At 45.7% G+C, this 23,974-nt stretch overlaps 1 protein-coding gene across 2 annotated transcripts in view; it reads right to left on the reverse strand.

Annotated features, from left to right (window-relative positions):
* EPS8L2 (EPS8 signaling adaptor L2) overlaps window positions 1–23,974 on the reverse strand; it is a 379,476-nt gene that overhangs the window by 198,595 nt on the left and 156,907 nt on the right. Inside the window, exon 2 of one of the 2 annotated variants that reach the window (XM_063944780.1) lies at window positions 18,340–18,433. The exons of the other annotated variant lie outside the window; for it this stretch is intronic. The gene's annotated coding sequence lies outside the window, so the exon portion shown is untranslated. The remainder of the gene's footprint in view (window positions 1–18,339; window positions 18,434–23,974) is intronic. 2 annotated transcript variants of the gene reach the window in all.

The following is a 23,974-nucleotide window of genomic DNA, read 5'->3' on the forward strand; positions in this document are numbered from 1 at the left end:
GCACCACCACACGCACCGCCGCACCTCTTACATTAACACTGATAGTAAAAATTATTTAAATAGACCCTCACAATTAACATGGAATATAATTGAAGTTCTTAGCACACATTGCGCAAATATGCGGGCCCATGTACCGCGGACAGGTGACTTCATCACATGGGCCTCAGCATGATCGCACCTCTTGATATCTTTAGTAATAGGATGTGTAGTCCAGGTACCCCCCTTTTTCCACTATATTTGTGTATATATTGTACACTGGAAGGCAAGGCTTCTTTCCTCTGGATTGGCACTCCTCCCATTCACCCTCAGGTGTTTTAATTAGCTGGGTTCCTGCATTTCAGATCACACATTGATAAGGCCCTATTTAGAGGTAAGGCCGTGTACACACAGTGAGATTCGGACTTATGCGATTCTCACTGTGCGACGGGGGGCCGGGTCGGCACTTAGCCAGTATCGCAAGCAAATAATGAGTGTGCTTGCGATCCTGGTTCTGTGTGATTTTGGCTAAATGTCAATCCTGACTATCTCTTCTATAGAGATAGTCAGGATTGACTTGCCTGCACAGCCTATTTTTTCGGCCGATGCAGACCGCGCGGGGCCGCGCATCGGCATCGGATCGGGATCGCAAGGTGACTGTCACCTTGCGATCTGCACTATCTTTTCTTCCGATTCTGACTATATAGTCAGAATCGGAAGAAAAGATCTTACCGTACACACCTTAAGTCCTGAATACATTTATGGAATGTGATAGTATTAGGAATGTTAGGGACCCATGTGATGAAGTCACCTGGCCGCGGTACATGGGCCCGCATATTTGCGCAAATGTGTGCTAAGAACTTCAATTATACTCCAAGTGTAATTGTGAGGGTTTATTAAAATTATTTTTACTATCAGTGTTCTTAGTGCTAGGAGTGTGCATCTGCATCTCTCTTCCTCCAGCATAGTATTAGAATCCTCAGCATGATAGCACCTCTTGATATCTTTAGTAATAGGATGTGCAGTCCAGGCCCCCCCCCCCTTTTTCAGAAGAAGAGTACACAGAAAAGAGCACAGAGCTGTATACATCTGCAGATGCAACCACCTACGTTATTCTAGCTGCAAAAGATCTACGCCTCCTAACATTGCATCGTTACCAGTATTTTGAAAATCTATTGCCAAAGATTATCATGTACCAAAATACATAGCGATATCTAGGTTATCATCAGAGCAGAGTTATTGATACCTGTTCAAAAAGAAAGGAAAATCCGAATGGCCACAGACCCTAATCATCAGATAATTGTCCTATACGTTGGCAAGGAACCTCAACTCTAGAACAACTGTGTACAGTTTTTTTCTTTATGACAATTATATTTCTGTACACAGAATACTAGAACAATGGTCTGATTCATGTTTATAACGCAATCGCATTAATTTAACACCTTTGTCTTTTTCTTCATGTTTACAAGTAAAGCAACAACAACAACAACAACAACAACAACAACAAGTAGCTTAGGACTAATTCAGACCTGAAAGGAAAAGCAAAATCTTTCTCTAATGGGAAAAACCATGTGCACCGCAGGTGGGGCAGATATAACATGTGCTGAGAGCGTTAGATTTGGGTGGGATATTTTGTTTCTGTGCAGGGTAAATACTGGCTGCTTTATTTTTACACTGCAATTTAGATTTCAGTTTGGACACACCCCACCCAAATCTAAAGGGCCCTACACACTGGGCGATGGTGACCGGCGATATGAATGATATTGCTCAGAAATGAACGATATATAGTTCATATCGTTTAGTGTGTAGGCACCAACGATGAAAGATGCGCGTCCCCACATTCAGATCGTTCATCATCCAAATTGCTGCCGTCGCCCAGTGTGTAGGGCGCATGACTCTCTCCGCACATGTTACATCTGCCCCACCTGCAGTGCACATTGTTTTGCCCATGAGAGAAAGATTTTGCTTTTGCAATCAACCCTGAATTATTTCCTTTGTGTTTGGAACAAACCATGTTGCCATGCAAGGGGAGCAAATACATTTATAGTTTTTCTGTGCAGGGAAAATACTGTCTGCTTTTGCATGTAGCTCACAAATGTTATACAGCTTTATTTACAGACTGCAATGTAAATTTCAGTTTGAACACATCCCACCCAAATCTAAATCTCTCTGCACCTGTTACATCTGCCCTACCTGCAGGGCCGTCTTTTCGTATGGGCTCAATGGGCTCTTGCCCAAGGGCCCCAGGAGTGGTAGATTGCTCTGGCTCCTGAACTCTGATCTCCAAATCCCCAGTATCTCCTGTAAGGTGGGACTCTCTAGTTTTTTTATCCTGTTAAAGCTAAAAAATCTATTTCCAGAAACTGGAGATATCTGCAGTAAAGCAAGCTGCCCTGACCCCCGGAAAATGATGAATATTTTTAAGCCCACTCCACTATCCACCCCTCCCCTGTGTATTAAACACCCCCTACCACCCTGGAAGTCATGTACCAGGGCCCCTCCATTCCGCACAATGTCCCCTTCTACAGTTTAGTGTTCTCCTTCCTGCCCCATTTGTGCAGTAAAGGAGTAATTGGTAGAAATTATTTCTCCAGGTCCTACATGCTGAGCGAAAGATAGAACACACCCTACCCACCGCTGATGGCACCCCCCACCGCTGATGGGTGGGTAGGAGCCCCAGTGCATTGCTGTGCCCAGGGGCCTACACTGCTGTTAAGACGACTCTGCCTACCTGCAGTGCAACATGCCCAGTTGCTTGCTTTTTTTGCTTTACTTACAAACATGAATCAGGCCTGATGTATCAAGACATCCCTTAAATACTGAGAAATATTAATTTAATTACATTATCTATGAAACTGTGTAATATCTTTCTAATTAACATTTTTTTTTTATTATTTTGCTAGAAATTAAGAGTAATTGTTTTTGTAATATTAATAGATATTAATAAAAGCAAAGTTTTAAATGGATTTCAGTCTTTCGGCTGACAAGTGTACCGTACAGTGGGGCTGATACAGAAGTATCAGTGTCTGTGCTGCATGTTCAGTCACAGCGGATCTGAGTGCATATGCTTATGCCGCAGGTCCCTGCCGGCTTCTCAGTTCCGCTGCCTGCGCGAGAAGACGCAACATCAGATAAACAGCATTAATACTGGCCAGCCCATCGCACTTCTGAGTAAACTTCAGGTTACCTCCGTCAAAACTACACTGGCAGGCCCGTGAAACTGCAACTGAGGACGTAGCCACTGGCTTCACCTCGCCCAGAAAAAGGTTATGCATATATACAAGGAAAGGTTCAAGTTCTTTTTTTTTATTCTCCAGGACACAACACAGGGGGTAATTCCAAGTTGATCGCAGCAGGAAATTTTTTTTAGCAGTTGGGCAAAACCATGTGCACTGCAGGGGAGGCAGATATAACATGTGCAGAGAGAGTTAGATTTGGGTGTGGTGTGTTCAATCTGCAATCTAAATTGCAGTGTAAAAATAAAGCAGCCAGTATTTACCCTGCACAGAAACAAAATAATCCACCCAAATCTAACTCTGCACATGTTATATCTGCCTCCCCTGCAGTGCACATGGGCCCTCATTCCGAGTTGTTCGCTCGCAAGATGCTTTTAGCAGCTTTGCACGCGCTAAGCCGCCGCCTACTGGGAGTGAATCTTAGCTTATCAAAATTGCGAACGAAAGATTCGCAATATTGCGAAAAGACTTCTCTGTGCAAATTCTGAGTAGCTCGAGACTTACTCTTCCAGTGCGATCAGTTCAGTGCTTGTCGTTCCTGGTTTGACGTCACAAACACACCCAGCGTTCGCTCAGACACTCCTCCGTTTCTCCAGCCACTCCCGTGTTTTTCCTAGAAACGGTAGCGTTTTTTCAAACACTCCCGTAAAACGGACAGTTTCCGCCCAGAAACACCCACTTCCTGTCAATCACATTACGATCACCAGAATGAAGAAAAAACCTCGTAATGCCGTGAGTAAAATACCAAACTGCATAGCAAATTTACTTGGCGCAGTCGCAGTGCGAACATTGCGCATGCAGCGGAAAATCGCTGCGATGCGAAAAAAAATACAGAGCGAACAACTCGGAATGACCACCATGGTTTTGCCCAACTGCTAAAAAAATTTCCTGCTGCGATTAACTTGGAATTACCCCCATAGCTCCATGCTTTGCATAAGCTTTTATCCAGTAAGCAACTTTGTTTTGTACCCATGGCAACAAAAAGAAACAACTGATCATATAAATATATGTCTGAAAAGCACAGAAGTAACCTAGATTGATAACGATGTGTGTTTATTCATCTGAAGGTTGAAAACCAGACAGATTGACTTGGCACAGTTAGCAGTACAACTCTAGCTTTTAGAGCAGGCCTGGCCAACCTGTGGCTCTCCAGATGTTGTGAAACTACACATCCCAGCATGCCCAACCACAGTTTTAGCATTCCCTAATAGCAAAACTGTGACAAAGCATGATGGGACTTGTAGTTTTACAACAGCTGGAGAGCCACATGTTGGCCAGGCCTGTTTTAGAGTAAATGCCAACTCTAGCTTTCAGAGTAAGTGCTGTCATCTCCTAATGGAGTATGGAAGTCAAATCTATTCATCTGAATATTCATCTCAATCCAGATTAAGATGCGGATTTCTGTACGTTTCTCCACTATAGATTCTGCACCGCCTGTACTATGTGTATACAGTGACAGAGCAGAAGGATGTGACACTGTTTCCAACCCAGCCAGTGGCGTAAGTTTGTCCCAGTTGCCCGCAGGCAAGATAAATGTTGGTGCCCCCCTATTTCCTCTACATTTAATTGTCTTTTATTTAAATCACACACTTCTTAGCAGTCATACCCAGGATTAGAACCCATGACCTGTTACACTGACAGCAGACACTTTACTGATGGAGCTATTTGCTCCTATAGAGGAAGCATGAGAATTCTAACTATATGAAGGTATGTGTAATTGTCAGAGAAGTATCTTCATATAGTTAAAATTCTCATATTTCCTATACAGGAGCAAACAGCTTCATCAGTAAGGTGTCTGCTTCCAATGTAATAGGTTGTGGTTTCTAATCCTGGGTGTGATACTTGTAAAATGTGTATATATAGTATAATAAAGAGGGTGTGATTTGTAAGGTGCAGGGACCAGTGAGGAAATCGGCCACTGAAAAGATAGCGGCAGCTACTGTATCAATTAACTTAATTCAATGAAGTCACAGAATGGGAGGAGAGGTGCCCCCCTTCAGAGCAGGAGCCCGGCGGCAGATGACTCCGTTGCCTCCCAGAGTTCTGCCTCTGAACCCAGCTCTGTTTATAGATAATAAGTTTCACAAAGTGTGGAATTCAGAATACAATGTATTCTGCAGACTGGCAAAGCAATAGCGGCAATGCAGTGGCGGAACTAGCGAGCGGCGGGCCCAGGTGCGACAAAATGCTTTGCCCCCCCCCCCCCCCCCCTCATCCCATCCATCCAAGTCCACCCCCTCACCCCTGGAGAGGATCTGGTGAGGGGGACCTGCTCAGGGCCATGGAAATGGATACCTAGCAAAAGTGCCGTAACTAGACATTTTAGCACTGTGTGCAAGAAACTGCATCGGAGAGTGTCCCCCCTCTATGTAAAACAGGGGCAGTGCGCACCTAAGGCGCGCGCAAAAAAGAATAGGGGCGTGGCTTAGTGGGGAAGGGGTGTGGCCACAAAATAATACCAATTCATATGACGGTGCACAGTATTACGGCAGACAGTGTCCCCTTTTTACACATAACGGCAGACAGCGTCCCCTTTTTACTAGTGATGAGCGGGTTCGGTTTCTCGGAAACCGAACCTCCCCGAACTTCACCCATTTTACACGGGTCCGAGGCAGGTTCGAACCATCCCGCCTTGCTCGGCTAACCCGAGCGCGCCCGAACGTCATCATCCCGCTGTCGGATTCTCGCGAGATTCGGATTCTATATAAGCAGCCGCGCGTCGCCGCCATTTTCACTCGTGCATTGGAGATGATAGGGAGAGGACGTGGCTGGCGTCCTCTCCGTTTATTGTTGAACTTGATTGCTTTATTGCTTAATTGTGGGGAGGATTGGGGAGCAGCTGTTAGGAGGAGTACAGTGCAGAGTTTTGCTGATAAGTGACCACCAGTTTTATCCGTTCTCTGCCTGAAAAAAACGCTCCATACCATATCTGTGCTGAGTGTGCTGCATAATATATCTGTGCTCACACTGCTTAATTGTGGGTACTGGGGAGCAGCTGTATTATATAGCAGGAGTACAGTGCAGAGTTTTGCTGACAGTGACCACCAGTATACGTTGTCTGCCTGAAAAACACTCCATATCTGTGCTCAGTGTGCTGCTTTATTGTGGGGACTGGGGACCACCAGTATAATTAATATTATATAGGAGGAGTACAGTGCAGAGTTTTGCTGACAGTGACCACCAGTATACTATATATAGCAGTACGGTAGGCCACTGCTGTACCTACCTCTGTGTCGTCATTCATTAAGTATACTATCCATCTACATTGGGTGGTATTCATGTGACCGACGGTCGGGAGACCGACGGTCACATGACCTCCTGCAGCTTCCCGACACCCACTATCCCGAAGGTCGGCATGCTGACCAACAGGGACTATTTCCACTCGTGGGTGTCCACGACACCCATAGAGTGGGAATAGAACCCCCCGCAAGGGGCATGCTGCACTCGCCTCTCCCCGCCGGGATCCCGGCGTCGGTATGCTGCCGGGATCCCGGCGTCGGTAAGCTGACCGGCGGTCAGGAGACCGCCGGTCAGCCATACTACACCCATCTACATTCTATACCTGTGGTGCATTTTAGTTTTGCAGTTTGCTGACACAGTGACCACCAGTATACTATATATAGCAGTACGGTAGGCCACTGCTGTACCTACCTCTGTGTCGTCATTCATTAAGTATACTATGCATCTACATTCTATACCTGTGGTGCATTTTAGTTTTGCAGTTTGCTGACACAGTGACCACCAGTATACTATATATAGCAGTACGGTAGGCCACTGCTGTACCTACCTCTGTGTCGTCATTCATTAAGTATACTATCCATCTACATTCTATACCTGTGGTGCATTTTAGTTTTGCAGTTTGCTGACACAGTGACCACCAGTATACTATATATAGCAGTACGGTAGGCCACTGCTGTACCTACCTCTGTGTCGTCATTCATTAAGTATACTATCCATCTACATTCTATACCTGTGGTGCATTTTAGTTTTGCAGTTTGCTGACACAGTGACCACCAGTATACTATATATAGCAGTACGGTAGGCCACTGCTGTACCTACCTCTGTGTCGTCATTCATTAAGTATACTATCCATCTACATTCTATACCTGTGGTGCATTTTAGTTTTGCAGTTTGCTGACACAGTGACCACCAGTATACTATATATAGCAGTACGGTAGGCCACTGCTGTACCTACCTCTGTGTCGTCATTCATTAAGTATACTATCCATCTACATTCTATACCTGTGGTGCATTTTAGTTTTGCAGTTTGCTGACACAGTGACCACCAGTATACTATATATAGCAGTACGGTAGGCCACTGCTGTACCTACCTCTGTGTCGTCATTCATTAAGTATACTATCCATCTACATTCTATACCTGTGGTGCGCCTCTTTTTTTCTTTGCATCATGTGCTGTTTGGGGACAATTTTTTTGAAGTGCCATCCTGTCTTGACACTGCAGTGCCACTCCTAGATGGGCCAGGTGTTTGTGTCGGCCACTTGTGTCGCTTAGCTTAGTCACACAGCGACCTTGGTGCGCCTCTTTTTTTCTTTGCATCATGTGCTGTTTGGGGACAATTTTTTTGAAGTGCCATTTTGTCTTGATTGACACTGCAGTGCCACTCCTAGATGGGCCAGGTGTTTGTGTCGGCCACTTGTGTCGCTTAGCTTAGTCACACAGCGACCTTGGTGCGCCTCTTTTTTTCTTTGCATCATGTGCTGTTTGGGGACAATTTTTTTGAAGTGCCATCCTGTCTTGATTGACACTGCAGTGCCACTCCTAGATGGGCCAGGTGTTTGTGTCAGCCACTTGTGTCACTTAGCTTAGTCACACAGCGACCTAGGTGCGCCTCTTTTTTTCTTTGCATCATGTGCTGTTAGGGGACAATTTTTTTGAAGTGCCATCCTGTCTTGACACTGCAGTGCCACTCCTAGATGGGCCAGGTGTTTGTGTCGGCCACTTGTGTCGCTTAGCTTAGTCACACAGCGACCTTGGTGCGCCTCTTTTTTTCTTTGCATCATGTGCTGTTTGGGGACAATTTTTTTTAAGTGCCATCCTGTCTTGATTGACACTGCAGTGCCACTCCTAGATGGGCCAGGTGTTTGTGTCAGCCACTTGTGTCACTTAGCTTAGTCACACAGCGACCTTGGTGCGCCTCTTTTTTTCTTTGCATCATGTGCTGTTTGGGGACAATTTTTTTGAAGTGCCATCCTGTCTTGATTGACACTGCAGTGCCACTCCTAGATGGGCCAGGTGTTTGTGTCGGCCACTTGTGTCGCTTAGCTTAGCCATCCAGCGACCTCGGTGCAAATTGTAGGACTAAAAATAATATTGGGGGTCATTCCGAGTTGTTCGCTCGCAAGCTGCTTTTAGCAGCTTTGCACACGCTAAGCCGCCGCCTACTGGGAGTGAATCTTAGCTTCTTAAAATTGCGAACGAAAGATTCGCAATATTGCGATAAGACATCTGTGCAGTTTCTGAGTAACTCGGACTTACTCGGCATCTGCGATCAGTTCAGTGCTTGTCGTTCCTGGTTTGACGTCACAAACACACCCAGTGTTCGCCCAGACACTCCTCCGTTTCTCCAGCCACTCCCGCGTTTTTCCCAGAAACGGTAGCGTTTTTTCACACACACCCATAAAACGGCCAGTTTCCGCCCAGAAACACCCACTTCCTGTCAATCACATTACGATCACCAGAACGAGGAAAAAAACGTGAGTAAAATTCCTAACTGAATAGCAAATTTACTTGGCGCAGTCGCAGTGCGGACATTGCGCATGCGCACTAAGCGGAAAATCGCTGCGATGCGAAGAAATTTACCGTGCGAACAACTCGGAATGACCCCCATTGTGAGGTGTGAGGTGTTCAGAATAGACTGGAAATGAGTGGAAATTATGGTAATTGAGGTTAATAATACTATGGGATCAAAATGACCCCCAAATTCTATAATTTAAGCTGTTTTTTAGCGTTTTTTGAAAAAAAACACCCGAATCCAAAACACACCCGAATCCGACAAAAAAATTTCGGTGAGGTTTTGCCAAAACGCGTCCGAATCCAAAACACGGCCGCGGAACCGAATCCTAAACCAAAACACAAAACCCGAAAAATGTCCGGTGCACATCACTACTTTTTACACATAACGGCAGACAGCGTCCCCTTTTTACACGTAATGGCAGACAGCGTCCCCTTTTTACACGTAACGGCAGACAGCGTCCCCTTTTTACACATAACAGCAGACAGCGTCCCCTTTTTACACATTACGGCAGACAGCGTCCCCTTTTTACACATTAAGGCAGACTGCGTCCCCTTTTTACACATTACGGCAGACAGCGTCCCCTTTTTACACGTAACGGCAGACAGCGTCCCCTTTTTACACGTAACGGCAGACAGCGTCCCCTTTTTACACATGACAGCAGACAGCGTTCCCTTTTTACACGTAACGGCAAACAGCGTCCCCTTTTTACACATTACGGCAGACAGCGTCCCCCTTTTTACACATTACGGCAGACAGCGCCGCCCTTTTTACACATTACGGCAGACAGCGTCCCCCTTTTTACACATTATGGCAGACAGCGTCCCCCTTTTTACACATTACAGCAGACAGCGCCCCCCCCCCTTTCTACACATTACGGCAGACAGCGTCTCCTTTTTACACATTACGGCAGACAGTTGACACCCTTTTTACACATTACGGCAGACAGTTGACACCCTTTTTACACATTACGGCAGACAGTGCCGCCTTTTTTACACATTACGGCAGACAGTGCCGCCTTTTTTACACATTACGGCAGACAGCGTCCCCCTTTTTACACATTAAGGAAGAAAGAAAGAAAGAAGGAAAGAAAGAAAGAAAGAAGGAAAGAAAGAATGAATTATACTTACTCTCTCCGCTGGCTCAGGCTCCTCGTGCAGCTTCTGGCAGAGATCCCTGGCAGGAGAGAAGGAGGAGGAGGGAGGTGGTTGAGGGAGCCGCAGCAGCGCTGTGTAATTGGTGGAGGCGCTGCTGCTGCTGTCCCTGTCCCTCACCATAGGATGTTCTCCGTCGCTGTGAATGCTGGGATATGCTTCCCCGCATTCACAGCGTCGGAGGACAGCCTATGGTGAAGAAAAGGGACAGCAGCAGCAGCGCCTCCACCAGTTACAGAGCGCTGCTGCGGCTCCCTCCTCCACCTCCCTCCTCCTCCTGCCACCCCCGCTCCCCCTTCCCCCACTCCGTGGCTGCTGCGCTCCTCTCTTCTCCTCGGCGGGCGGCTGTGTGCTGCGGGCGGCGATTGCCCGCAGTACACAGCGGCATGTAATGAGTCAGTTTGACTCATTACATGCTTTGGGCCCCTGGACAGTGGCGGGCCCCAGTGCGAGGCACTGCTTGCACTGGCGGTAGTTCCGCCACTGCGGCAATGTAAGATTATAGTGCCGGAACTTCACACCACTATGAAATATCCTGTTCCATTTGATTTGCATGACATGAAGTCACAACTTCTCTTTTCTGCGTCTGACAGCTTCAACAAAGCAGAACTATGTAAAATTTAGCGGCTTTTTTTTATAAACGGGAGAAGAGCACTATTGCTGACATCATCATCATCATCAATGTATACTTGCAACGACCATGTATGCGCATAACTGTTGGTCTGCACCTGTCGCATCTGCGTGACGATGCCAAGATCAGTGCAGATCTGCAACTGCGCATTGTGTGTTTGCATAGAGAGAAATAATGCAAGATACGCTACGTAGACTGGCAATAGACTCATCATCCCCTCAATCTAAAGGTTCTCTGTTTGTGAGTCCTGCACCAAATGACTCACAAATATTACTCTATGTGTGGCCTCAGTGGTGAATTTATAACATGTGTAGCGGCCCACAAGTCCTGTGCCACACGACAGCACAAACAATAGACTCTTTCAGGATATTAGGCTGCCGGGGGGCACCATCTTTCTGGTGATGTCTTCAAAAGATGGTACTGGCTCAGAAGATAGCACTCTGCTTTCTACTGCATTGGAAACATATTCGAGAAGACATTGATGGAAAGATGACACTGCTGGCAGCAGGTAACCTGGGGACAGGGGGCAAGAAGATTGAAGCAGTCTTGTGAGAGTTTTGGGAAGGGTTCAGAAAACACCTGCACGAGTTCCCTTATCTGTTAAAATGCCTTTGGTGGGCTGCATTTGTTGGCAAATATGTTAAGCGCTAGAAGTAATAAAGCACAGGCTTTTCCACCTGAACAACTGAGTGCAAGGCAAACCACACAACTGTCCACATATGGACATGGGGCCTAATTCAGACCTGATCGTAGCACACGGCTACGATCAGTGCGTGGGGATGCCCAGCACAGGGCTAGTCTGCCCTGCATATCTGGCCCTCCACCCTCACCCGCACAAGTTCAAAAGCATCGCACAGCGGTGATGCTTTTGTACTTGATGAGAAGCTCCCTACCAGCGCAGCTCCTGCACGCTGGCAGGGAGCTACCCGCCACTGTCCGGGTCGCAGCCTGGACCGCGCCCCCAAAACGGCAGCCAAACGCAGCCGGCCCACCCCTTCCTGCCCAGCGACCGCCTCTGCCTCTCAATCAGGCAGAGGTGATCACCGGGCAGAGATGGCCATGGGCTGCCTGGCATGCGCCGGCGCATGTGCAGTTTAGACCTGATCGGCTGCTGTGCGAAAACGCACAGCAGCCGATCAGGTCTGAATTAGGCCCATGAAGTGGATCGCACTTTTCCACCTGAACAACTGAGTGAAAGGCAAACCACACAAAAATCCCACATATGCCGCATTAACTATCTGATTCCACAATTCTGGAATTGTTCTTGCACCTCAATGTAACCTACAATACATTTTTCATTAAACATCAATAACATTACCTTGGGCAATACTCACTATTTTCTTAAGCTACTGTGCTGTTGCTACTTGCATCATGCAAATACTTGTGTAGACAGAATGAACATTGTAATCTTTTAAAAAGCCAGCTGTTTCAGTATTGTGGCACAGCAACGTAGGCGAACAGGTCCAGAGATAAATACTCTTTTGTTATTTTCGTAGTCATAATTTCCCTTTCACTTATGTCTATTAGTGACATTTGTTTCAATGAGATACTGAACACTCAATTCTGTATCATACCTTCTACACATGTTTAATGACCTTCTTCTCACCTTCTTCATTTTCTTTTAAACAAATCGCACAGCAAAATAATATAACCATGTCACTAGATCACAGACCAATAGGAAACTTTAAGGCAATGAGTCTCTTTGGATTCCTATTGGTTTATGACTTCAGAGTTATACCGGCAGTCATACTTCACTTATGCACATACCCATTTCACAGAAAACTTCTTGAGTGCAGTCACATTCCTACTGTATGACCCTTATTGTAGGGGAACTAAACTGCACAACTTGATTTAGGATTGTGGGGGGAGATGGGGCCCAGCCGAGCTGTAATATGCGGTATACAAACATAAGTGCCCAGTAGCATGCAGCACTAGCCCTCAATGCAATTTTTTTTGCTGGGACGTAGAGAGTGGGTCCGGGCTCTGGTAATGTGGGAGGCGTGTCCTAATCACTGATGTGTGGCCACACCCATTAAAAATATATATGAAGAAACTGCATGTTCGGCGCTGGGGCAGATCCAGTGGGGACTGGTACTGGTATGAATGGTCGACCATGTTATGGTCGACAGTCATTAGGTCGACCACTATTGGTCGACATTGGCATAGTCGACATGGACAAATGTTCAACACGTGAAAATGGTCGACACATGAAAGGTCGACGCATGAAAAGGTCGATGCGTGCTTTTTTTACTTTTTTGTATGTCGTTTTCTGCATAAAGTGACGGGGAACCCCAATTAGTGCACCGCGTCCCCTCGCCATGCTTCGGGCAAGGTGCCTCACTCCGCTGCCGCTGCGCTCAGCACAGATTACTGTTCCCATTCGTAGTCCACGTGGATCGTAAAGTATGAAAAAGTTCCCCAAAAGAAAAAAAAATTGAAAAATGCATGTCAACCTTTTCATGTGTCGACCTTTCAGGTGTTGACCATGTGTCCATGTCGACCATGTCAATGCCGACCAACAGTGGTCGACCTAATGACTGTCGACAATAACATGGTCGACCATCCAAATGGATACCGTGGGGACTGGGGTGGTGGTAATTGTGTGTGTGATTGCATCAGTTGAGTGGTAAGAAGGTAGGAGGGGTGGGGGTCCACCAAGCCCCTCCAACAGGCCTGGGCCCGTGTATTTAGCACCCGCTCCCCCCCTCTAGGCACCACTGTCAATTTGTATATACACAACCTGCAGTGCAGCATGGTTTGCCTGTAATACAAGTCTTTGTATTAGTACAGGTTGAGTATCCCGTATCCAAATATTCCGAAACACAGAATATTCCGAAATACGGATTTTTTTGAGTGAGAGTGAGATAGTGAAACCTTTGCTTTCTGATGGCTCAATGTACACAAACTTTGTTTGATACACAAAGTTATTAGATGCATTGTATTAAATGACCTTCAGGCTATGTGTATAAGGTGTATAAGAAACATAAATGAATTGTGTGAATGTACACACACTTTGTTTAATGCACAAAGTTATAAAAAATGTTGTATTAAATGACCTTCAGGCTGTGTGTATAAGGTGTATATTAAACATAAATGCATTCTGTGCTTAGACTTAGGTCCCATCACCATGATATCTCATTATGGTATGCAATTATTCCAAAATACGGAAAAATCCCATATCCAAAATACTTCTGGTCCCAAGCATTTTGGATAAGGGATACTCAACCTGTATTACTTTTTCCAGTGTTGTTCAGATAATCAGCCCTGTTGCTGCCTTGTACAACACAGCAGAGTCTGGAGACGGGTGTGATGTCATTAATATTTACGTCATGAAACCTGTAGCTGATGGCCATAAATCATAAGTACAGTATTATTTTATTTCTAGTTTTCTCACGAAACAATGCAATTTTTTTTTTTTAATGTATTTAGAGCACACTTACTTACATGTGAACTTTCCTCTCTGGGGGAAGCCCGGATAGGACATGAAGGTAGGTGGGGATGGGGGTGGGGTTAGACTAGTCACTAGATCCGCCCCCTTTTCACAGGCGATAGGTTCACAACATTTACCTCCCCATTCTGCCCACTTCCCTAGGAGGTGGGAGGAGTGCCCACTCTTCCCGGAGTGCGGGGAACAACCAGAGAAATTAGGAGATCTTATGGGGTAGTAGTGTAGGAGTTGTACACACCCACATGGCTCTGACCACACCCACACAGCGTTGGTCACAGCTCCTCGCCTTCTCTATAGGCCCTTGAACATTTTCAGCCCCTGAAACATGCTGCTTTTAATATGGCCCTGCAGCAGGGCTTAAAGTGATCCTGGAGAGGTGGTGGACCTCATTTACCAGTTCCCCCTACCATTACGGGAGTTCCCCCCCCCCCCCCCCCACCCACACACACACACACACACACACACACACACACACACTTTAACCCCTGCCCTGCAGCTTTTTGGTCACTACAGTAAGTTTTATAACAAATTTTCTTATGTATTGCATTAACTAAAACTATCTTTGTTTGACCCTACTCAAGCCTTTGTACCTAGAAGGTAGATACTGTATACTATATATGTTTTACTGACGTATGCAGGGTTTAACGAAAGATTAGCAGATAGAAGACTGTTCAAGAACACAGTGATAAAAGTTATTTGTTTACAGAACAGAATGTAGAATTATATAGCACATTCCACAGTACGGCAGTACTGATGGTGTAATGGGGCAGTACGGATGGTGTAATGGTTAGCATTACTGCCTCACAGCACTGAGGTCATGGATTCGATTCCCACCATGGCTCTACCTGTGCGGAGTTTGTATATTCTCCCCGTACTTGCGTGGGTTTCCTCCGGGTACTCCTGTTTCCTCCCACACTCCAAAAATATATATACTGGTAGGTCAATTGGATCCCAACAAAAATTAACCCTAATATGAATGTGTGCGTGTGTAATGTGGTAGGGAATATAGATTGTAAGCTCCACTGGGGCAGGGACTGACGTGAAAAGGGCAAATATTCTCTGTAAAGCTCTGCGGAATATGTGTGCGCTATATAAATAACTGGTAATAAAAAAATAAATAAACTTCCACACTATGACAGGAACAGACTCAGCGCTGAATGAAACAATGGCATGCAGGCTGAATCAAAGATCAGTTTGGCCACATGACTCCAACATTGGGGGTAATTCTAAGTTGATCGCAGCAGGAAATTTTTTAGCAGTTGGGAAAAACCATGTGCACTGCAGGGGAGGCAGATGTAACATTTGCAGAGAGAGTTAGATTTGGGTGGGTTATTTTGTTTCTGTGCCGGGTAAATACTGGCTGCTTTATTTTTACACTGCAATTTAGATTGCAGATTGAACTCACCACACCCAAATCTATCTCTCTCTGCACATGTTATATCTGCCCCCCCTGCAGTGCACATGGTTTTGCCCAACTGCTAAAAAATTTCCTGCTGCGATCAACTTGGAATTACCCCCATTATACAGATCCAGAGTTTTGGCTATCATACTACATCACATCGGACAGGTGAAGTCAGCACACTTTACAGCAGTCCAAAAAAGGCAATTAATTTATCCCACACTGATTTTGTTTTGATCTACTGCTTGTTCTGGGCGAACAACATCCTCATTGTCCAATCAGATCATTTTACTGTGTATTACTCCAAAATACTCAGACATACGTATGTTATGCCAAGGTAATATTAAACTTAACAGCAAAGCAGTGACACTGTAAAAACATCAGACACATAGGGGTTATATTCAATTGAGGTCGGATCCATTCCGACATGCATTTGTTGGACTGGATCCGACAAGGGCTATTCAATGCCCATCTCAATTCGACTTTAAAAAAGTCGAATTGAGATGAGGGACCGGAGAGGGGGGAGAGCCGCGGGCAGACGGGGGAGAGCTGCGGGCAGACGGGGGACAGCAGCGCTGCAGGAGGATGTGGCACAGCCGCCAGACCTCACGGCAGCGTCCACCCAGCTCCAGCAAGTGGGACCTCACTTGGCTATGACACATCCTCCTGCTGCGCTGTGCTGTAGCCGCTGCTCTCCCCCGTCTGCCCTCGGCCCTCTCCTCCTCTCAGGTCCCTCATCTCAGTACGACTTTTTTTTAAGTCGAACTGAGATGGTCGGAAACGGGGCCAAAACCTGTTGAATTTGGACCCATTTCCTTCAGAAGTACGCAAATCGTCAGCTATACCGCCAATTCACGTACTATTCGACAAGCCGAATTCCCCGTCTTGTCAAATAAAAATGCTCGGGACTGAATAGGTCGGAACCCTTTCCGACCTGAAAAAGTCGAAAAATGCCGTCTTTTTCGACAAGACGGCAGTTTCGACCTTAATTGAATATACCCCATACAGAGCACAATTACCAGTGACCTTCAAAATAATAAATACATTACATTTAAGATGGAGATAATCATCTTTTCAATTGGTTCTCAATTAGAGAGATCAGAGGCTAATTTATCATTAATCACATATACAATGCGATTCGTGCGCGATATTAGCACCCATCATCTCATTGAAATTTACAATTTCTTTGGGTAAATGTATTAGCATTCACCCGTAGGGACAGGGTTCCCGAAACGAGCCTGTTCCTGCAATGTGCTATAAGGGCTGCCAGGGATTCTGTGCTAGCACGGTCCCGCTGACCGCACATGCACAACGGACATTTCTGGTGGAGGGTTTCTTGGGAACCCTCCGGTTCTACATCTGTGATGTGTAACCCATAGGCTACAATGGGTTACTATCATCCACAGATGGCGGTAGCTGCGGGACCAATCTCCGGAATGTGAAGCAGCATGGCACCCCCATAGAAACCCATGGGGGAGGCGAGTGCCAGTGGGAATGGAGGGATCGCAGCAGGTCTTGGAGATACCCGTGTTCCCTCAGTGATACATTCAGGGGGTACTTAATATTTGCAGTTAAACCACAAAAATGTGTGTCTATTGAGGATTAAGCCACAAATATACAATGATAAATGGGCCCCTTGACATTTTAACCTCACCTGAAGTTGACTGATAGAAAAAACATAGCGTTATACCACTTAATTTAAGAACATAATCTAGAAGTGTCCAGTATGCTCCTACTGTCATAATGTCGCACAGACACTTTCGGGCAGATGTATAATTTGTTGCTTTTTTTTAAAATTGATATTATTTTTCGGATCTACTCACAACCCAAACATTTTTTTATTTTTTTTTTACCAGAATGTACTAATGTGATTTCAAATTTGAAAATTGTCTCTTTTGTCAAAATTGTGTTTTTCAGTTTTGTCATTTTGCCTCTTATGTGCAAATAGCTTTGGCCAGTGGCGTAAGTTCGTCACAGTTGCCCGGAGGCAAGATAAATATTGGTGCCCCCCTATTTCCTATATTAAGATAAATATGTGTGTGTGTGTGTGTGTGTGTGTGTGTGTGTGTGTGTGTGTGTGTGTGTGTATGGAGTGTTCTGAAAAAAATGTATATACTGTATTTATACATTTAATTGTCTTTTATTTTAAATCGCACATTTCTTAGCAGTCATACCCAGGATTAGAACCCATGACCTGTTATACTAACAGCAGACACTTTACTGATGGAGCTATTTGCTCTTGTAGAGGAAGTATGAGAATTCTAAGTATATGAAGTTATGTGTAATTGTCAGAGAAGTAACTTTATATAGTTATAATTCTCATATTTCCTATACAGGAGCAAACAGCTCCATCAGTAAGGTGTCGGCCTCCAGTGTAATAGGTTGTGGTTTCTAATCCTGGGTGTGATACTTGTAAAATGTGCATCTACAGTATAATAAAGAGGGTGTGATTTGTGAGGTACAGGGACCATTGAGGCAGTTGGCTACTGATTAGAGAGTAGCAGCTATCAACTTAATTTAATGGTGTCATAGAATGGGAGGAGAGATGCCCCCCTTCAGAGCAGGAGCCCGGCGGCAGATGACTCCGTTGCCTCCCAGAGTTCTGCCTCTGGCTTTGGCAAAGCTTTACATGTCGAAAAAGGCAGTGAATGCGGAAGTATTATACTGGGCATGCGCAGTAAGCAAAAGCAAGTGCGCAAATAGCTGAAATATCCCCCCCACCATGAAGAGCCCCCCCCATACCTGAGAAAATGTGCCTTCCGTACAGTACTCCCAATGTTTTTCCCACGGTGCCAGAGTCTTTGCTATCTCCTGAACCAGCTTTCGGAATGCACCACTAAAAGGAGGGAAACGCAGGAGAAACATAAGTATCCAGTGCACAACACGGGAGGCACAGTGGTCATCCTGGGTGCAGTGCGGGGCTCCCCTGTACCCATAAACCAGGGTCACTGCACACCCTGCACACATGATAGATACGCCACAGGCTGGGGGGGCTGGTGCAAATATACAAGGATTACTTTTTGTCACTGATTAACTGTTTGCGAACTGACCTCCAATTAACAGCATTTCATTCATGAGCGTCACAGGTATACTGGATCTGTCTGCTTGCATTATTGTATGCATGCGAGCAGAACCATCTTACCTCTTTCTCTGTCTAGTTATACTTAGGGCCTGATTCAGGGGTGGACACATTTGCAGAGGTGACTGCATCTTGTGGCGCAGTGTGACCTCATCTTCCTATTGAGATGCCCACCAGCTGCGGCACTAATCTGCCACTGTGCATACAAAGTATAGAAAAAAGTGTACACAGTCCTGCCGCCCCTCATAGGTTTCAGTGGGGGCTGTGCACAAACAATACATAGGGCTATATTTAAGAATGAGACATAACCCCTTTAGCCCTCACTAAGGAGTTATGGCAGCCATTCTGTATTTAGCAAACAGCAGTATGCTCAGCTTCTCAGTGCTTGTCACTGCACCACTTACACCATCTACAGATGGCACTAGTGGTACATTCCTCATTGGCAGCAATGGAGACCCAGCAAAGCCTTTCCGGGCTGCAGTAAACCCTTCTGAGTCCCCACGGGCTAAAGTGCAACACGCATGCACAGATGGACGTCGCACATGTGCATTATTCAGCAGCCCATCACCAGCAGCAGCAGCAGCAGGACAACAACGAACAGGTAGCTTTGGTTCAATATCAGCGGCACATTCGATAGTATCGCTGTGATAATAAAAGTAATATGCCGCTGGTAAAATATTAAATTCTTAAATAGAGCCCATAATCACACTGGCATATGCCTGGCATAGATACTACCGTACCGCCTTATTAGTTATTCACATTGCAAGATGCCTCTAAATCTACACAAGGATGTCAGTACTCTTGTGTATGCTAAAGGGGCAAATGTATCCAGTGTTACATAAGCCCCTTTGTGCGCTGGCATCTAATTAGCACTTGTATTCATTCAAAGCATGGTGTCATGAATCACATGGTCCCACCCCACTGCAGAATGTCACTGACTTGCAGTGGGAGGCAGAGACATGATGTTGTGATTCCCTGTGGATCACAGCCCTCGCCACTTCACTGTAGAAGTGTACGGGATGCAGGAGGGTTGTCTTCTCTCCCGGTAATACAGTATATGATATATTATTATAACTCACAAATCAATAATGTTTGTCTCACACACTTCCATGTACAAACAAGCTTTCCTCAGCTAAACAATGAGGCAGTGATATAATATAATCGGCACTGATTATGGAAATGAAACTTGCAAATAAAGCAACTCACCCACTGCATGGAGACTGTCAGTGTATTGCTGCAAGAATGACTGAACATATATTATAAAAGTGAGCTGCCCAAAACAGTTTGGGCAGGCCCGGCACCCATTACAAAACAGCTTGAGACTACCTACGTAAGTTTATTGTTCATTTATCTTTTTTGTACAAGTGAAAACCAGTTATACTGCTCTGGAAGATGAAATGCAGTTATCTGAAAATAGGAAGCTGTCTACTATGCCTGGAATAATAAAGACTCTTGCTACTGTATAGAACTTTACAACAACACTGTACAACCTCTGCTCTGTTTGCTGTATGTAAGTAAAGTGTAACATACGAATATGTCTTGAATAGATGTACTTTGGGCTTATGCATACTTCTCAGCAGGGGTGTATTAACAGAGGAGGAGGTCCGTGTGCAGTCTCCTCCATCCGAGTCCCCTTCTCTGTTAGCCGTTAGCGCAGTAAAGTCTGAGCACTAGGGGGCATGGACTCTATTGCGCATGTGCAGATTGTGGAAAAATGGTGCAGCTGGCATTTTCCCAAATATTTTCTTACTGCGCATGCGCCATTTTCCCAGTGACTTGTGCAGAAGTTCAGGGGACTCAGGAGAGGTGAGTATTGAAAAAATGGGTGCAGGGTATGCGGTGTGGGCCCCCCATGGCTCACGGGCCGTGTGCTCCGCACATACCACCCCCTTATAGATATGCCACTGCTTCACAACACTTCATACTTGCCTACCCTCCCGGAATGGCCGGGAGGCTCCCGAAAATCGGGTGACTCTCCTGGCCCCCCGGAAGAGCAGGCAAGTCTCCCAATTTCAGGGGTCCACCCTGCCTGTCCGTCCACTTAGTGTGTAAAGTGGGTGGTCCGGGCAGTCGATGACGCGATTCTTGCTGAATCGCGTCATCATAGCCACGCCCCCTGCAGTGTAATGCCGGTGATTGCCGCATTACAGTGGGGGCGTGGCTTAAAGGAGGTGCAGCTGTAACCCCGCCCACCCCTGTCCCGCCTCCGATCCACCCCCTCCTCACGTCACAGCCCTCCCCTGCCCCCCTGCTGAGCCGACATTGCTGCTCTCTCCCGCAGAGAGCAGCCAGAATGTCGGTAAGTATGCAACACTTCCCTAAATCGGGGAGGGGGGGGGGGGTCTATGTTATGGTGGGTGAGACCAAGTCATGGCCATGCCCCCTGGGTGTATATCTAGTGGGTGTGGATCACTAGGTTGACCAGAATTGGTCGTCTTGAAGTGAGCAGAATGGTGAGAACAATATAGGGACCGCAGGTCTCAAGCAGGGGGCGGGGCACCAATCGCAGCATCTTCTCATTAGGTGCATAATGACACGAGTAGTCTGTCCCTGCCCATCGCCGCCCACCTGCATCTCCTCTCCGGGCTTCTCCCTATCAAGGTAGGCATGTATGACCTAAATAAGATAAAAATGGACGAGCACTGTGAAAAACTGATGGTAATTTTTGAGGCTCCGCTGTGTGGTAATGTTGCTCAAAGAAGTCCAGTAATTTTGCACAATCAATTAATGAAGAATTGCTTTACTTTTAGCATAAATGTTAAAAGACTTAGGGCAGGATGTATTAAAGGTAAAATACGGTCAAAACTCTGAATACTGCCATGTTTGGAGGTTTGACATATTCCCCATATGCAAGCAACCTTTCTGGAGCTTGTAACCAATAGGTAACACCATCTGTAGATGGCATTGCCTTTAGAAGCCTTCTCACTGAAGAATCCTTCTCTGTCTCTCATGTGGCTTGCACATGTGATGGCACATGCGCAATACTAAACCCAGAAGACTTCACAGGGCAAAGGATAGCTCTTATCAGGGCTGCCATCAGAAATTGTGGGGCCCGGGACTGACAAAATATGCAGCCACCCCCAAAATAAATAAATAAATATATATAAAATAAATAAATCTTTTAAAAAAATTACAATTCCTATGCCCCCACAGTTATGCCCCATCACCATATTATGCCCCACACGGTAATGCCCTGACAACATATTATGCCCCCACATTAATGCCCTTGTCACCACCTTGAATATTGTGTTCAATTTTGGGCACCACATTATAAAAAAAGATATCAAGGAGCTAGAAAGAGTTCAAAGACGAACTACTAAACTGATTAAGGGTTAGAGACACTGGAGTACGAGGAAAGGCTTACTAGGTTAAATATGTATACACTATTCAGAACAGAGGTGATAAATGTGGTCTTGAGTGACTCAGAACGAAAGTAATATATTGTTAGGCAATAGAGTAATTATATTTAGATATAGTAGAAAGTTTATTGGAATATAAAATATATTAACCCTTTTGGAGTTGAATATTATTAGATATTATTGAGCATAATTATCTATTAATTGGTTTTATGTATTGATATTTTATGTGATGCTGGCCGGTTTCAAGTATTATATGTATGTGTGTATGTAAAGATTAAATTTTATGTGAGATTAAATATCCACAACAGAATAGATTGCGCAGTTCCTGTATTCGTCTTTTTCTTGGTTACTATATAAAGGGTTAAAACCAAAAACCCTTGGGGATTGCAGCATCTATCTGTAATCAATCACAGCGCCAGGAGTGTGTGGTTTTTAGTTATTTGAGATACTAGAGCCTCCTCTAGTCTCTTTAATAACTGTCTCCTCTGATGCAGCGGCCATCTTGAGAGGGTTATTTTCAATTGAGCGGGTGGACAGGGACAGACGGCGGCAGGGGGGCGGCGTGAGCGACCCGGGACCACCCCTCTCTGTTAGGGAGGCCAGGCCTGGGACAGCTGTGCCTGCAGCACTCCCCTGATGGCGGGCCTGGCTCTTATCAGAAGAGCTGTCCTTTACATTAATTTTAACATTTATTCATGCATATGGCATTAAAAAAGCCTCTATGCATGCAATAAGTGCCCACATGTATCGCATGCAATATGCGTTTCATGATACATCGCACCTTTAATTCTTTAGGCTTTATTTAAAATGTCAAACTTCCTTAGTCATTTTTTTCATAATCCCTCCCTTGAGCTTTCATCCGAGTTGCTTTACCCTCTGTATATGTCATGCAAATCTTTGTGTGGGAAGAATTTTGCATTCTGCTACAAAATATTATGATATGGATCAACTGTTGCTAAAGTGATGTTTTGTAATAATAGTCTGAACCAGAGTCTACTTGGGTTAGTGATACTTCTTTGTATATGTCATGCTGCAAATGTGTACAGCCTGTTTAACAATGTGTATTACAAATAGGAACCTTTCAATGCACACAGCAATAGTAAGCAATGACATGTTAGCTTTTATTATACCCCTTTCACGTCTCCAATGCCGGATCCCACCCGGGAATTGGAAACGGGTCCTTCCCAGGTGGGACCCAGCATTGGATCTTAACAGAAGGCAATTTGCCGGGTCGGTTGCCAAAGCGGCGGGGGGCAGAGCCGGCAGCGGGGGGGGGAGGGGGGGTTAGGTGGCGCTGTGGGATAAGCTCATCTCCGCACCGTCTCTCCCTATGTAGTGAACGGGTCTCGGGGCGCATCGACCCGGGAACCCGTTCTCACGGTCACTGACCCGGTATTCAACCTGGGAATTACCCTTTTTGTAACCCGGGTTGAATTACCGCGTCAGGCGACCTGAGAGTTCTCCATGGTCCCTTTCACATCGCACAGTGACCCATGTCGACCCGGCAATAAACCGGGTCGATACCGGATTATGTGTGCGATGTGAAAGGGGCTTTAGTTGGACTAGTCAGGACTGCTGTAAACTGACATTTGTTTTATACTGGGGATTACAGCACAATTGTTCTCTGTACTTCTGGCCTGACTCTGAGACACAAGCAAAAGCACAGGCAGCAGCATCTGTTAGCAGGCGCCCGTCTGTGACTCTAAGCAATTGCCGCCACATGCTCCTTCCCTTATGTACATTCGTGCGGCCGAATGTACAAGGATTGAGGGCCTGATTCAGCAGTAGACGGCAGTAGGTGGCTTTGAAATCCATCCACTGAAAATGGAAATGCTGAAGGAGGTGTCAGACACCTCTTTGCTGCTCTTGCGATCTCTGCTCTGCAACCAAGGTCACAGCCTGGGATCAACACCGCGACTGCTGGTCGGGATGTTTCCTG

The sequence above is a fragment of the Pseudophryne corroboree genome, chromosome 11 (assembly GCF_028390025.1).
Source record: "Pseudophryne corroboree isolate aPseCor3 chromosome 11, aPseCor3.hap2, whole genome shotgun sequence".
Lineage (NCBI taxonomy): Eukaryota > Metazoa > Chordata > Amphibia > Anura > Myobatrachidae > Pseudophryne > Pseudophryne corroboree.